Source organism: Stenella coeruleoalba, assembly GCF_951394435.1.
Source record: "Stenella coeruleoalba genome assembly, chromosome: 9".
NCBI classification, from domain to species: Eukaryota; Metazoa; Chordata; class Mammalia; order Artiodactyla; family Delphinidae; genus Stenella; species Stenella coeruleoalba.
Window position 1 is genome coordinate 29,255,603 of NC_137155.1, and position 14,236 is coordinate 29,269,838.

Genomic DNA, 14,236 nt, shown 5'->3' on the forward strand with positions numbered 1-14,236 from the left:
GGTGTTTGTGTGTGTACTGCAAAATGGGAATTATCGTTTGTAACCTGCTTTTATTTTTTCCTTAACATTAATATTTTCTCAAGTCATTAAAGTCTCTGACAGCACAACTTAAGTAACCATATACTATATTCTACTGTTTGGATTATTTGTAATTTACTTTTGGATATTAGGCACTGTTTCTCAAGTATTTGATGTTATTAATAATTCTAGAATGAATGCCCTAGTACATAATCTGCGCATACATCTTTTAATTTTCTATCATGCCTTTCAGAATTGAAATCATTGGATTACATAGCATGTGCATTTTTTAAGTTTTTGATGAATAGTGCAAAAATTCCTTAAAAAATTTTTATGTCAGTTGTTACCAGCAGTTTATGAGTACTTATTTCACAGCATTCTAGATTATAATACTTCAGATATTTGCCATTTTGGAAGAAGAGAAAAATGCTAGTGTATTAATATTTTTTAAATGTATAGTCATTTTTATAATTAGTAATGTTACTGAACTCAGGTTCAGCTGCTCGCTGCTCAAAATCCAGTACTGGAGAGGCAAGTGTTGGTAGAAAGGAAAGGTTGCTTTAATCAGAAGGCCAGCAATCTGGAGAGAAGGTGGACTCGTTTCCCAGAACCAACTCCCCAGGTTCTGCTCAGCCATGAGAGTTTTTAAAGGGAAAAGAGGGAAAGAATCTCAGTGAATCACCGAGGCACGAGGTTAGATTCTTCATCATTCTCCACTGTGTGCAGACTGGCTGACTCCTCAGTATCTTTCTTCAGAAATTATCTTGCCCATGTGATCTGCCTACAGGATTGCAAAGGGGGCTGCTGTGGGTAGAGAGCTGGTCATTCTTTAACTACTTAATTCTTCATTCTTACTACTTTTAACCTAGGAAAAAAATCAGCAGGTTAGCCAAGGCATGGTGTGCATTCAGTAGAACATAAGTCAGGAGTAAAGTTAAATTGCCTAGTGATGTCATTTCTATAATTATGTTCTTTTAGGGTTAGAGAGGAACAGGAATGGACAAACAGGAAAGGGGCAAAAGAGCTGCTTTCCGTAATACTGAATAATTTTTCATATGTATTTACTGGCTATATATTTCCTTCTCTTGTCAGTGTGTGTGAATTTCTCACTGGCACTCTATGACCATTTTTCTATTGAATTTCAATCTTTTTTTATTGATTTGTAAGCAATCTTTGTAAGTTTTATATATTACACCTTTGCTTACCATATATGTCACAAATACTCTTCTCAGTTTGTAGTCTTCCTTTTAATTTTGTTTCTGGTGACCTTTTCTGCAGAAGATTGTCATTTTTATGTACTCAACTATTTCCTTTTGTGATTTCTTCATTTTATGCTTAGAGGTACAGTACTTCTGCAAGATCAAATAGATGCCTGTATTTTCTTATTTTGTTATTACTTTATATGTTTTTATTATTTAATCCATCCAGAATTTGAGTCAAATTACATTATTATTTTTGTCATCTAAGTGAGACCTAACAACATGGCTAATGGATTGAAAACAATTTCTTTGCTTGTAAAAACAAAGGTCATTCCAGTCAACCTAGGTCAAATGACAATTACAGATTTTCCTAAATGGGACAACTTGCCACTGTCAATAAATGATTTTCTCACAGGATTCTCATCTAGGGAAAACATGTTGACCTTAAGTAATTAAAACCAGCATACAGACTGATAGAGAAAGGAAAATTCCAAGAAAATTTTGTGGTTCCTTTGTAGCTGTTTATTTTAGAATTTAACAGCAGATTATTCAAATGGTTTCTGATTATCTGACCAATAGCTTTATTCTTAAAAGTCTAATTTTATTAAGTACTTTAATAGAAAATTCCCAATGGAATATTTTGGGGAGAGGTTCAACTATGAAGGTTTAAAAAGTTAAAAGTCACTAGATGGTCATCAGTTTTCCACTTTATTTTGTGCCATGTGTACCTGAAAATTGAACCAAACGTTGTTAACAATCGACAAAAGCCATAGCTATAGCCCAGTGATGCTAAACACAGATTTATTTTCTTTTTTTAACTTTAAGCAGATTTTGGTCAAAATAACCCCAGCTTTTTTTTTTTTTTTAAGAAACTGCTTTTTTAAAATTTATTTTTGTTGTGTTGGGTCTTCGTTTCTGTGCGAGGGCTTTCTCTAGTTGCGGCGAGCGGGGGCCACTCTTCATCTCGGTGCGTGAGCCTTTCACTGTCGCAGCCTCTCCCGTTGCGGAGCACAGGCTCCGGACGCACAAGCTCAGTAGTTGTGGCTCACGGACCTAGTTGCTCCGCGGCATGTGGGATCTTCCCAGACCAGGGCTCGAACCCGTGTCCCCTGCATTGGCAGGCATATTCTCAACCACTGCGCCACCAGGGAAGCCCCAACCCCAACTTTTTAAAGATTGCCTAAGCACACAAAAGTTATAAAAAATAAAATCTGAATGAATCTAAGTAGCAATTTTTTAAAAGTCAATTTTAATCAGTCAAAATGAAAAAAAAATAATGGAAAGTGTTTTCTGTATCTAATTAGCAGAAGATAATTTCAGCAAATGTATTTTGTGGGTTATACACTCAAGAGAACAGGTATTTCTGGAGAGCAATGACAATATGTACTAAGTGTCTTTAATATAGTTATTCTTAATTTAGTAATTTTTATTTCCAGGACTCTCATTTAAGAAACCGATTAAGTAAGGAGCACAAAGTTTCTCTATAAGAATACTCACTGCTGTCTAATACAGTTCAAAATGAAGTAATTTAAGTGCCCCAAAATAGGAGAATGGCTAAATGAATTATGCTACTTCACATGGTAGGATTATACAGACATTGAAAATCATGTTTCCCAGAGAATATGAAATGAATTGAGGAAATGGGATCATTTAATGTTAATGTAAATCTTAATAAACAGTATATTGCCAAGTACAGTGTGTGTCAGGGGAAAGGAGGGGATTGAGGTATGCTTTATGGAAGGAATATGTCTAGAAGAAGATAAACCCGTTAGCAGTGATAATCTTTTAATGGTGGCATACAGACATTTTTTTCTTTCATTTTTACAGATGTCTTCAATTATTATTTTTATAATAATTATGAATTACTTTAAAAGTTTCTATCCTTTAATGCCAATCAATCCTGCCTGAAAAAAATCATCAAAGATGTATACCAGAATGTAAGAACAAAAAGTTTCACCAGTGTTATTGGTAAAAGAAAATAAATGAAACCTAAATATCTAATACTAGGGAAACTTTAAGTAAATACTGATATTTAATGGTATATTATCGCAACACAAAGAATTTTTAAGCAAAGTGTCTGACAGAGGGATAAGCTTTTATGAAAATGCTTTCAATTAAATGGGAAAAATCATGACATAAAATTTATATAGATACATTCAATATAGTAAAGGTATAAGACATGGACAGAAGAAAATGAACCAATTTCAGGACAGTGACTGCCTAGTGGAAAAGACAGGAAAGTGGGATTGGGGAGGAGTATAAAAGGGACTTCACTTTCACCTCTAATATTTATTTCTGAAAAGAAAGAAGGGTGAAACGGAGGTACTCTTATTATCCCCATTTTACAGATGAGAAAATAAAGGCACAAGTTGCTCAGCAAGATACTGTGTGAGGTTTCAGACGCAGGCAGTCTGATTCTAGGACTCACCCATTTAGGAGGTTGTTTTTTCACGCTCTGTATTTTTCTATATTTTTGAAATATTTAAAAATTTAAATTATTATATAGAATAGGAGCTTAACTAGGTTTTAAAATCCATATTAAAAAGACAAAAAACAAACCAACTGAGGGACTTCCCTGGTGACACAGTGGTTAAGAATCCGCCTGCCAACGCAGGGGACACGGGTTTGATCCCTGGTCCAGGAAGATCCCACGTGCCGCGGAGCAACTAAGCCTGTGGGCCAGTGCTCCTCAACAAGAGAAGAAGCCACTGCAATGAGAAGCCTGCGCACCGCAATGAAGAGTAACCCCCGCTCTCCACACCTAGAGAAAGCCCACGTGCAGCACCGAAGACCCAACACAGCCAAAAATTAATTAATTAATTAATTTAGAAAAAATAAACCAAATGATTAATAATGGGTGTTTTCTGGGTAAGATGAATATGGGTGGTTTTTTTTCTATTTCTTTTTACTTTTCCATATTTCCAAGTGTTTTACAGAAAATACATATTAGTTCAATTTTTTAAACAAGAAAGCTGGGGTATATTAAAAAAGTATGATACTTAAGCTATTCTATCATATACTGTATATTACACATCAATTTTTTCATATTTTAAATAACTGTGGGAGAAGAAGAATGAGGAATTAGTGAGGATAAATGGAGAGGATTCTAAAAGCAACAAAAAAGATGAGTCAAAAAATGGAAAATAGGTCGTATGTGGAAAGGTTAGGGTAACTTGATTTACTGTCTCTAAGTCCATGAGAGCCCTTCACCAGTGAGAAATCTCCTTTGCTCTTCATGTCCTTCAGGGATCAAGTAATAGTGTGGAGTCAGACAAACTTGCTTTTGAAATTGAAACTCCACTACTTACTGGCTGTATGATTTGGGGAACAATGCCTAATCTTCCTTGGCTTCAGTTTCCTCATCTGTAAATTAGAGTTAAAAATACCTGACACTGTAGGCTTGGTGTGTAATGAGTTAATGTACCCAAAGCGTCACCATGCTTATTGGTATATTTGTAGCTCTTTATAAATGTTCCTTTCTTAAACTATTTACACAGCATTTCTCCACTGGAGTCCAAAATCCACCAGGAAGAGGAGAGAGAGGGGTGCCTCCAATGTCTTCTCAGGAGATTAGAAGTTTTCTCTGAAAGTTTTTGTATTTGCACTTTGTTGATAATAAGGAAAAAAATTATATATATATATTCACATATACAGTTTGATTACTTGTATGTAATCTTCAGCATGAAATATTAGTACCTTTGTTTGCAATTGACTTTATGATCCTAAAGGCACCTGACTCCCTGCAGGCCAGCCACACTGGCCTCCTTGCTGTTCCTTCAACCTACCAGACATGCTTCTACCTCAAAACCTTTATGTTTGTTTGTTCCCTCTGCCCAGAATGCTCCTCCTTCTTTGGGTCTTCACTCAAATGTCATTTTACCAGTAAGCACTAGCCACCTTTTCTAAAATCCCTGTCATTCCCTATCTCCCTTCCTTGCTTCACTTTTCTCCCTAGCGCTATCATCATGCTGCCCATTTTACTTGTCTGTCTCTCCTTACTAAAATGGAAACTCCATGAAAACAGCATTTGTGTTTGCTTTTAATGGCTATATTTTCAGATCTAGTACATAGACACTAAATATGTGTTGCGTGCACTGATGTGTTATGTAATCACCATAAATGAGAGCAATTAATTTTTTATCATTAATATGAAATATTTCAGAGACACAGCAATTAATTTAATAAGTTCTAAAAATTATCCAAAGATCAGTTTGGGGGGAATCCCCAAATTCTCAATTTCAGAAACAAAGGATCAGTTGCAGATAACAGAATACAGTTTATTCAGTATAAGGAGAAAGGAATTTATTACGCAGTATTGGGTACCTTGCAGATCTTCTTGGAGGGCCAGTAAACAAAGCTTGGATCTATGCAGCCAGGTAAAACACAGCTTGGAGTGATACCCTACCACTCACAAAACTACTGTAGTGGAAATTCCACGGCAGCCTTCACTTACCCCTCAGTGCCTGTGACGCCAAGGACTAAACATACAAACCTCTATGCCTACTAGAGCAGAAGAGCCAAATACTCCTGATGCTGTGTCAGCCAGAAAAATAAATCTTCGCTCAGGCAGCTGCCGTCTCATGTTTCTCAATTACTCCTTCTGAGTCTTGTGTGGGTACATTTCCTCGGCAAATCTAGTTTTAATGTAAAATCTAGCTATAAGGAAATCTTGAAAATGTTTTAGCTGTCTCACCTCTTTGGTTCAGAAAGGCACACTAAAAGTGGGACAGTTTGCAGAGAAGTGAGTCAAACTACAATTCTGCAGCTGTCCACCCTCTTGCTACTCAACATGCCTGAACACACTTATTCCTGCATTGAAGCATCCATCTCTGGGTGATATTCATTTCTCTTCTATGTCAAAGACAAGCCCATTGTGATATCCCAAAATCTATCAGATAAATTATAAAATTATCACCAACCCACCATATATTAAAAACTAGGGGATTACTCTTCAGCAATAAAAAGGAATGAACTATTGACACACCTTATAACTTGGATGAATATCATAGGCATTAGGCTAAGGGAAAGAAGCCAATCCCAAAAGCATACATACTGTATGATTCCACTTATATGACATTGTCAAAAAGACTAAACTATCATGACAGAAATCAAATCAGTGTTTGTTGGGGGTTAGGGGTGGTGGTAGGGAAGTGTGACTATGAAAGGATAACACAAGGGAAATTTTGGCAGGGGTGATGAAATTGTTTTGTATCTTGATTGTGATGGTGGTCACACAAACCAACATATGTATTAAAAGTCATAGAACTGTGCACCAAAAAAGTCAATTTTCCTGTATGCTAATTTAAAAATTAATTATTTTTAAAACAGTACAATTCAGAGAATACTAAAGTTATCAGCCACTAAAGCTGACATTAAGTTTTATAGACATTAAATATTTATTAATTTTGAAAAAATAGGGAAACAAATGAGGAAAAGATTAATATGTTAGAACAAGGAAGAAAATATGAGGAGGGACAATCACTTTCATTTCTGCAAATGCTTCTGAGATTATCTTTGGTTATTGACAACTTTCTTCCTCCAAGTTCGTTTTGTGCTCAGACAGCACCTCAGCTGGTCATGGTTCTTTGGCTGGTGAGCGAATCCGAAGCTTAATTCCTGAGTGGTCTGAACCTTGCTGATACCAGCTGTATGGGGTTGCTGTGGTCTGCCATTAACTTTTGGCACTGGATATTACAATACTAGGAGGCACTCCGGAGGAATCCCTGAGCTCCATTTTAGAAAATTACAGTAACCCACTACAGTAAACTTTTTTTCCTTCCTGGTCCCTTGGCAAGAGGAGCCCAAAAAAGCCAAATGGCAGTCTCAAATCCCAACTTTCAGTTCAATTTTCTCCCCTGGTGGAATATTTATCCGCTGAATACTAAGACCTTCAAACTAGCAGGACTTGAACTTGAGAAGGAAAATTTTGTGCTTTGGTCATTCAGTGTAATCATGAGATACCACCCACACTTCACTCCTCAATTTCTGGACCAATGTGTCCTGCTTTGGGGAGAAACAGCGTCATACGTTAGTCACTAGTTCAGAGAATGTATTTTATCCTGAAGGATACCACCCTAATGTCAAAAGGTGTTATTTCCCAGCTGACACAGTAAATCAGTTCCTTGGACCATTCTGCTATGCCATAAGTCAGGTGTTTTTGGGTGAAGGTTTTATGGAAATACCAGTGAACCCCAAGAGCAGCGACCTTAATTATTTTGCTGTGAAATGAGTCTCTTGATTAAAAACAATATTCTGTGAGAAAACATGATGTAATAAGGCATGATGTAAGTAAGGCAGTAAGTCAACAGAATCAGCATAACGGCCCAGGAAAACAAACCATAACCAGATTGTGTTTATTCCAGTGAGGACAAAGCACCGTTCACTCCATAATGGAGGGGACCCAGTATAATGAACCAGCAGGTAGGCTGGCCCCCTCATTATGTTATGCAGTATCAAGAGCTCCCTATTGGTCTCCAAGGCTGGCTGATTGGCATTTAGCCATAGTGGGAGAGCCAGGTCAGCCTCAGAGAGAGGCAATCGGGTTTTTTATTGATGCATATGCAGTCAGCATCGCTGCTATGATGGACCATTGTTCATGGGCTCACTGACACAGTAAAGTCACTAGGGAAAGAAGGTGACTGACATCAACAGTGAGTCATCTAGTTTACCTGGTTATTGAACACGTGGTGAAAATTCACATGGGACATTAATATTCCCTCATGCTAGGCCCATTTCAAGAGACTCATTCCCATACTTCTTCCCCAATCTTCCTCATCAGCGAGCCTCAAATCCTGTTCTTTCCAGCTCCTTCACCATATGGCCAAACCTTTAGCTATCACCCGTGAGTTGGTGTAGAACTGGCATCATGTCATCTCCCTGGTTAAGTTCACCATAAGGTTTTGGAGGTAAAGGAAGAGGAGTTCCCTTTATTGTCCTTCAGAGCCACTCATGAGTTATTTGTTAATCAATATAAAAGCAGAGGACCAATCCTTGAGTTTTTCAACACATAATTCTAAGGCCAGGAAGCATAAACTAAAAATCAAAGAAAAACTAGGGCTTCCCTGGTGGCGCAGTGGTTGAGAGTCCACCTGTCGATGCAGGGGACACGGGTTCGTGCCCCGGTCTGGGAAGATCCCACATGCCGCGGAGCGGCTGGGCCCGTGAGCCATGGCCGCTGAGCCCGCGCGTCCGGCGCCTGTGCTCCGCAACGGGAGAGGCCACAACAGTGAGAGGCCCGCGTACTGCAAAAAAAAAAAAAACAAAACCAAAGGAAAATTAAACCACTTGGAAGCAGACTATTACGCTGAGTGAGATACTAAATGTCGATAGAATTTTTTCCTGTGACATACATTGCTCCAAGAATCCTCTGCAATAACAAGCTTGCCTGTGAACCATATACTCAATATTTGCATGCCTATTAGCTAATACTGATATTAGTTGGGACAGGAGCATTGCTAGCAACTAACTAAAGCTGAGCCATCCGAAATCCTGTGACCTGACAGTTCTTTAATCATTTTATCCACTTCCCTACTTTAAAAGAAATGCAAGTATGACTGGCATGCAGAGATTCTGCAAATCCATTTACCCGGATACCTCAGATAAGAGCAGGGAAGGAAATACATTTTAGCTCTTAAAGGTCAGGGATATGCAATTCTTATTTCATGTGAGAGGCTTCAGTCAAATAATTTGGGAGAAAAGACTAGGTGACTGGATGCAGATTTTTTTTTAAGGTTTTAAATGTTAAGCACTGTAAAGAAGTCCACAGCTGAACCTCAGGAAAGGACTGGCCTTTAAAGATCACTGAGCCAAATCCCATCTCAAATCCCTGAATCCTCTCGGCAATTCTCCCTCAAATGACTTTTCAGACTTAAAAAAAAACTTCAGTAACTGAGAAATCACTACCTTCGCAGGCAGCCATGTAAGGAAGTCCTTCTTCAGGGGAACAAAATATCTGTCTCATTGTCACAGTTCTAACTCTGGGGCCCAAACAGAGCCAGCCCCATTCCTCTTTCAATGACAACCCTTCCGATAGCTTCTTCTATCATAATCTTCTCCTCTCCAGAATAAATGTCACCAGGTTCTTCCATCATTTTTCACATGTTTTGACTTTACGTTCACCTTAATTTTCCAATATTCCTCTTGAAAGTATACATTTAAACTGAAGTAGTAGCATAGATTTAGTCTATAAGAGAGAAGTATAATTTACCATATTCTAGAGAGGCTTTAGTTGGTTTTTTTTTGCAGTTTCATGTCCAGGGGGATTTTCTGAAAGTTGCACTAATGTTCACTGTAATTGCTAACATTCATTAGGAGCTCAGGATATGCCAAGCACCTTGAAGAGGGCCTCACGTGCATCATCTTGTTTAATTCTCCTGACGTCCACCTGTGAGGTAGATACTATTTTATCCCTATTTTCAAATAAGGAAAATAAGGCTTAGAAAGAATAAGTACCCTACCCAGGGTCAAATACCCCATAAGTGGAAGAAGTTGGATTCTATCCCAGGATTTCTGGAAAAGTAGTAGCACCTATTGAACACTTAGTATGTGCCAGCACTGTGCTGAGCTCTCACCTCAAACTAAGTAGCTAGTATTATTATTCCCATTTTACACACAGGGAAACTGAGGCTTAGAGGGGTATAACAAAATGGTTAGAAATGATGAAATAGGTTATCTGAACAAGTTCACTTTATATACCCAGATTCAGGATTTTTATTTACCCCTTATAACATTAATCTTACTAGATTCAGTCTATTACTCTGTCAAAATTTTTTAGAGATACTGACTTGATCCGAAGTATTTTTATCCCTGCTCCATTTTTACAACTGCAAGTCTTATAGGAAAGTTTTCCATGTGTTCAAACTACCAACAAATTACACTGCATGGAAGGAGAACTAGGAAAGAGCCATGCACAAGCCACTGGAAACCTCTCTCCAGATGCCATCAACACACTCACCAGACCGTATCAGCCAGTCATTCAACCTTTAATACACTATTTATTTATTTATTTTAAAATTTTAATTTTCTTTATTTTTGGCTGCATTGGGTCTTCGTTGCTACGCGCGGGCTTTCTCTCGTTGTGGCGAGTGGGGGCTACTCTTCGTTGTGGTGCGCATGCTTCTCACTGCGGTGGTTTGTTGCAGAGCATGGGCTCTAGGCACATGGGCTTCAGTAGTTAGCATGCGGGCTCAGTAGTTGTGGTGCATGGGCTTAGTTGCTCCGTGGCATGTGGGATCTTCCCGGACCAGGAATCAAAGCCGTGTCCCCTGCATTGGCAGGCGGATTCTTAACCACTGCGCCATCAGGGAAGCCCCTAATACACTATTTAATCTAGGCCATATTTCTCCATTTTGTCCACAAGAACACAATTTGTTAAGTGTCCTACTGAGATACAGATTTGTCATCCCAGCTCAAACTTAACAACACTACCAAGAGAATATCATATTAATGTGAAGTAATTTAGAGATAGTAAATCTATCTTGGATCTTAGTGATCACCATTTGTTTCTAAGTATTTGTTATGTTTTCAGAAATGAAACACTAAATTAAATATATTTGAAGTTGCTTTCATGCTCATGATACTATATTTTTATTCGTGTAATTAGAGATAGCATTTTCTCCATGATCAAAATGATGTGTGACTTCCAGTGTCTCCCCACTCAGTCTTCTGAGTTGATTTTTGACTTGAGTTGATTTTTATAATCCATGCTTGTGATCTTGACCCCTTGGGCATCTTTAAGATTGGCAGTATAATTTTAGGGTTTTGTTTGCATTTTGGATTTCGTTAAGCTGACAGTTCTACTTTTTCCTTAATTGAATTACCCATTAACTGTAAGTAAATTACCTTGTCCTGCAAGTCATCCAGAAGTTTTTCATAAATAGATGCTTGGCACCTGAGTAATAATCCTTTAAGACTATGAATCTGTCATACAATCTTTCCGGGCTTTGAAATGCCATAATATATTCAGTAGATATGGCAGTTTTCTGCTACCTCTGATTTCATTGCTTGGCATTTAATAGTCCTTCTTTGTATAAAATCATGTTTCCTTTCAGTTCTGTACTACAATGTTACCTCTTTTTAAAACATTTAAAGCAACATTACAGATTCAAACTTAAGTTAATTTAGGCATCCGAATGCTACCACATATGACTGTAATGTTATTCACAAAGATAATGACCACTAAGAAGCATAGGAATTGGGGCATATTGCTTTTGACACTGTTTTTAGGAAACACCCAGATTCCAAGTATGTCAAAATGTGAAAAATATGTAACTCTGATAATTGAAGAAAAACAATAGTTATGCTGATTATTGAGTTTATGTGACAAATTGTGCCCATATTTCAAAGTAGTACAAAACTGAGAATTTTCAACAGTATTTTCCTGCCCTCCAGTCCCCATCTACAACCTATAACAGAAGATAAAGACGTTTGATTAGGAAATAATAAACGTCAGACATCTAACATTATAAAATGCTTTGTTCAAGATACTTTGTATTTTTCAACTGATTACCAAATTTCCTCACATGCTTTTGTAAATCTGGTGTCCTGTCCCAATTAGTTTTATTTTAAATGTATCTGTAGAGCTATTACCCCTTTGAGAGATACAAAAGGTCACTTTCCTTTTCTAAAACACAGAATTATTCAACAGAGCTTAATAACTGCAAGCTAATGAAATTCTTACTATACCTCTGAGAGAAAATGCTCCTTCAGATAGATTCGGACCAAGTTTCATTTGTAATGTTAATGTATTTTGCCTGAGAAAGCCTCAGCTGTGTCACTTCCCCACATGCTGGCCAGACCCTAACGAGGTTTTGGTACTACACTGAAGAAAGACACACATTCTCATTTTTCATCTCAATTCAGAAATAAAAAGTACATTAGCCATTTGTAGTATGCCTATTAGTGTTCCTTCGATAATTTTCTGATCCTTAGCATTTATAAAGTAGACCTTGAGTTTTGATACTACAAATCCTGATTGACATTTAATGATTCTTTTTCTTATTAATAAAATGGGGTGGCCTAAGAAATTTATGGAGATGCTCTGTTAAACTAATATCATAACCTAAAAAATAAGATAAAGTAACCAAAACTATCTGAGCAGGAACCAGCCCAGTTCTTCCTCTTTAAAATGAGGGGGGAAATTTGTTTCTAAATATTGTGTCCTCAGGGTTAGGACTCAGGCTTGAATCTTACTCATGGAAGGAAAAACCAAGATGTGGTTTCAAACCTATTCAGAACATAAAATTTTTTATAAGCAATGGAAGAAAGTAATTATGTAAACCACATCAAGCCATCGTCAGAAATGGAGATTATTCATATCAGACCCTGAATGAAACACCAACAGGTTTCACACTCCCATACTTCATCCCATTCTCATTTACCCCTGTTTATATAATTGCTAGAGTTTAGCTAGGTCTTGATTCTACTATTAGCCTCCCATAAAGGACACATTTTAAACTGCATAAAATTGAGAGGTTTATGCATCTATTAATAACTCTCAATCCCGCTACTAATTTAAGCTCAAATTACATGGCTTAGAATTCACAGCCCTTCTTGCTCTGCCCTCAGCCCAACTTTCCATTCTTGTCATTAACCATTTCCTTAAAACTGCTTATGATCCAGTCAAACATAGTTATCTTGAGCCATTCCATGATTTTTTATCTCTACACCTTTGTCCATGCTCTTTGGTCATTTACCGGAATGAACTTCCACGCATCTCCCTCTGTCTATCCTATAAATTAAGCTAAAATAACACTTTTTAAATAATTATTTGTTTTAGTTCCCCATTGGGTATGAGCATTTAGTTTATACTATCTTTATTGAATTTATTATTCATACCTATAAATGATATAAATGATCTTTGATATCCAGGGACCTTTCAATATACTTACTGGCATCTTCTGCAGTGTAACAGCACCTCATATTACACAGTGCCAGTTAACATGTATAAGAGAGTGAATAAATGAATAAATGTCTAGTCTATGATCTTACCTTTATGTTATCTGTTATTCAGAGAATCCCCTGCATTCTTTTCATGCCAATCTAAATTTATTATAGGAATATATTATTTTCAAAGGCTAAAAAAATCCATTTTCAGTAATATGACACACAACACCATGACCAACCCTTCCACTGAAAATAATTAAAATAATAAAAAAATATTTTAAAATACACCTTGTATTAGCAACAAAGTAAGGACCCTCAGAAACCAAAAACTAAGTAAATGTAGGAATCCAGAGAGGTAAGCTGAGCTCTGAGTCTGGCTTTCACTTTGAGGACATTTGCCCATGAAGGTGAACTTCAGTTTCTGTATTCACAGGTAACAATTCTGGGAGCTACCTGACCAAGATGAGGAGTCTGATAGGCGATGCCCTCATAAATCAGATACCCCAGAGGCCTAAACCCTCAAGGTATATGTGAACTAGAAATAAATCTAGAGGACAACAAGGAAAATGGCCTATTATAAAATGTGTCAGGGCTTCCCTGGTGGTGCAGTGGTTGAGAGTCTGCCTGCCGATGCAGGGGACATGGGTTCGTGCCCCGGTCTGGGAAGATCCCACATGCCGCGGAGCGGCTGGGCCCGTGAGCCACGGCCGCTGAGCCTGCGCGTCCAGAGCCTGTGCTCCGCAGCGGGAGAGGCCACAACAGTGAGAGGCCCATGTACCGCAAAAAAAAAATAAATAAATAAATAAATAAAATGTGTCATTGGGTAGGAGGAAACACTAAATCGTCCCTTGGAATTCCTACCCACAAGCTGGCCCTCACTTGAGCTTGTAGCCCAGTCTCATACTAGCCCAATCTCATATTTTCTGGATATACTCATACATCCAGAAAAATCCTCCAACAAGAAAATTTACTTTAAACTGTTTCTATTTTGGTAGAGTTCCCCAATATTCGGCAGGAGCAAAGGCAAATAGTGGAGCTATAAATTACAAACACAGGGCTTAAAAAATTCGAACAGATAAAATTCCCAAACATATGAACTTATAGTTTAAAAGCTCACAAAATGCACCAGGAAACAA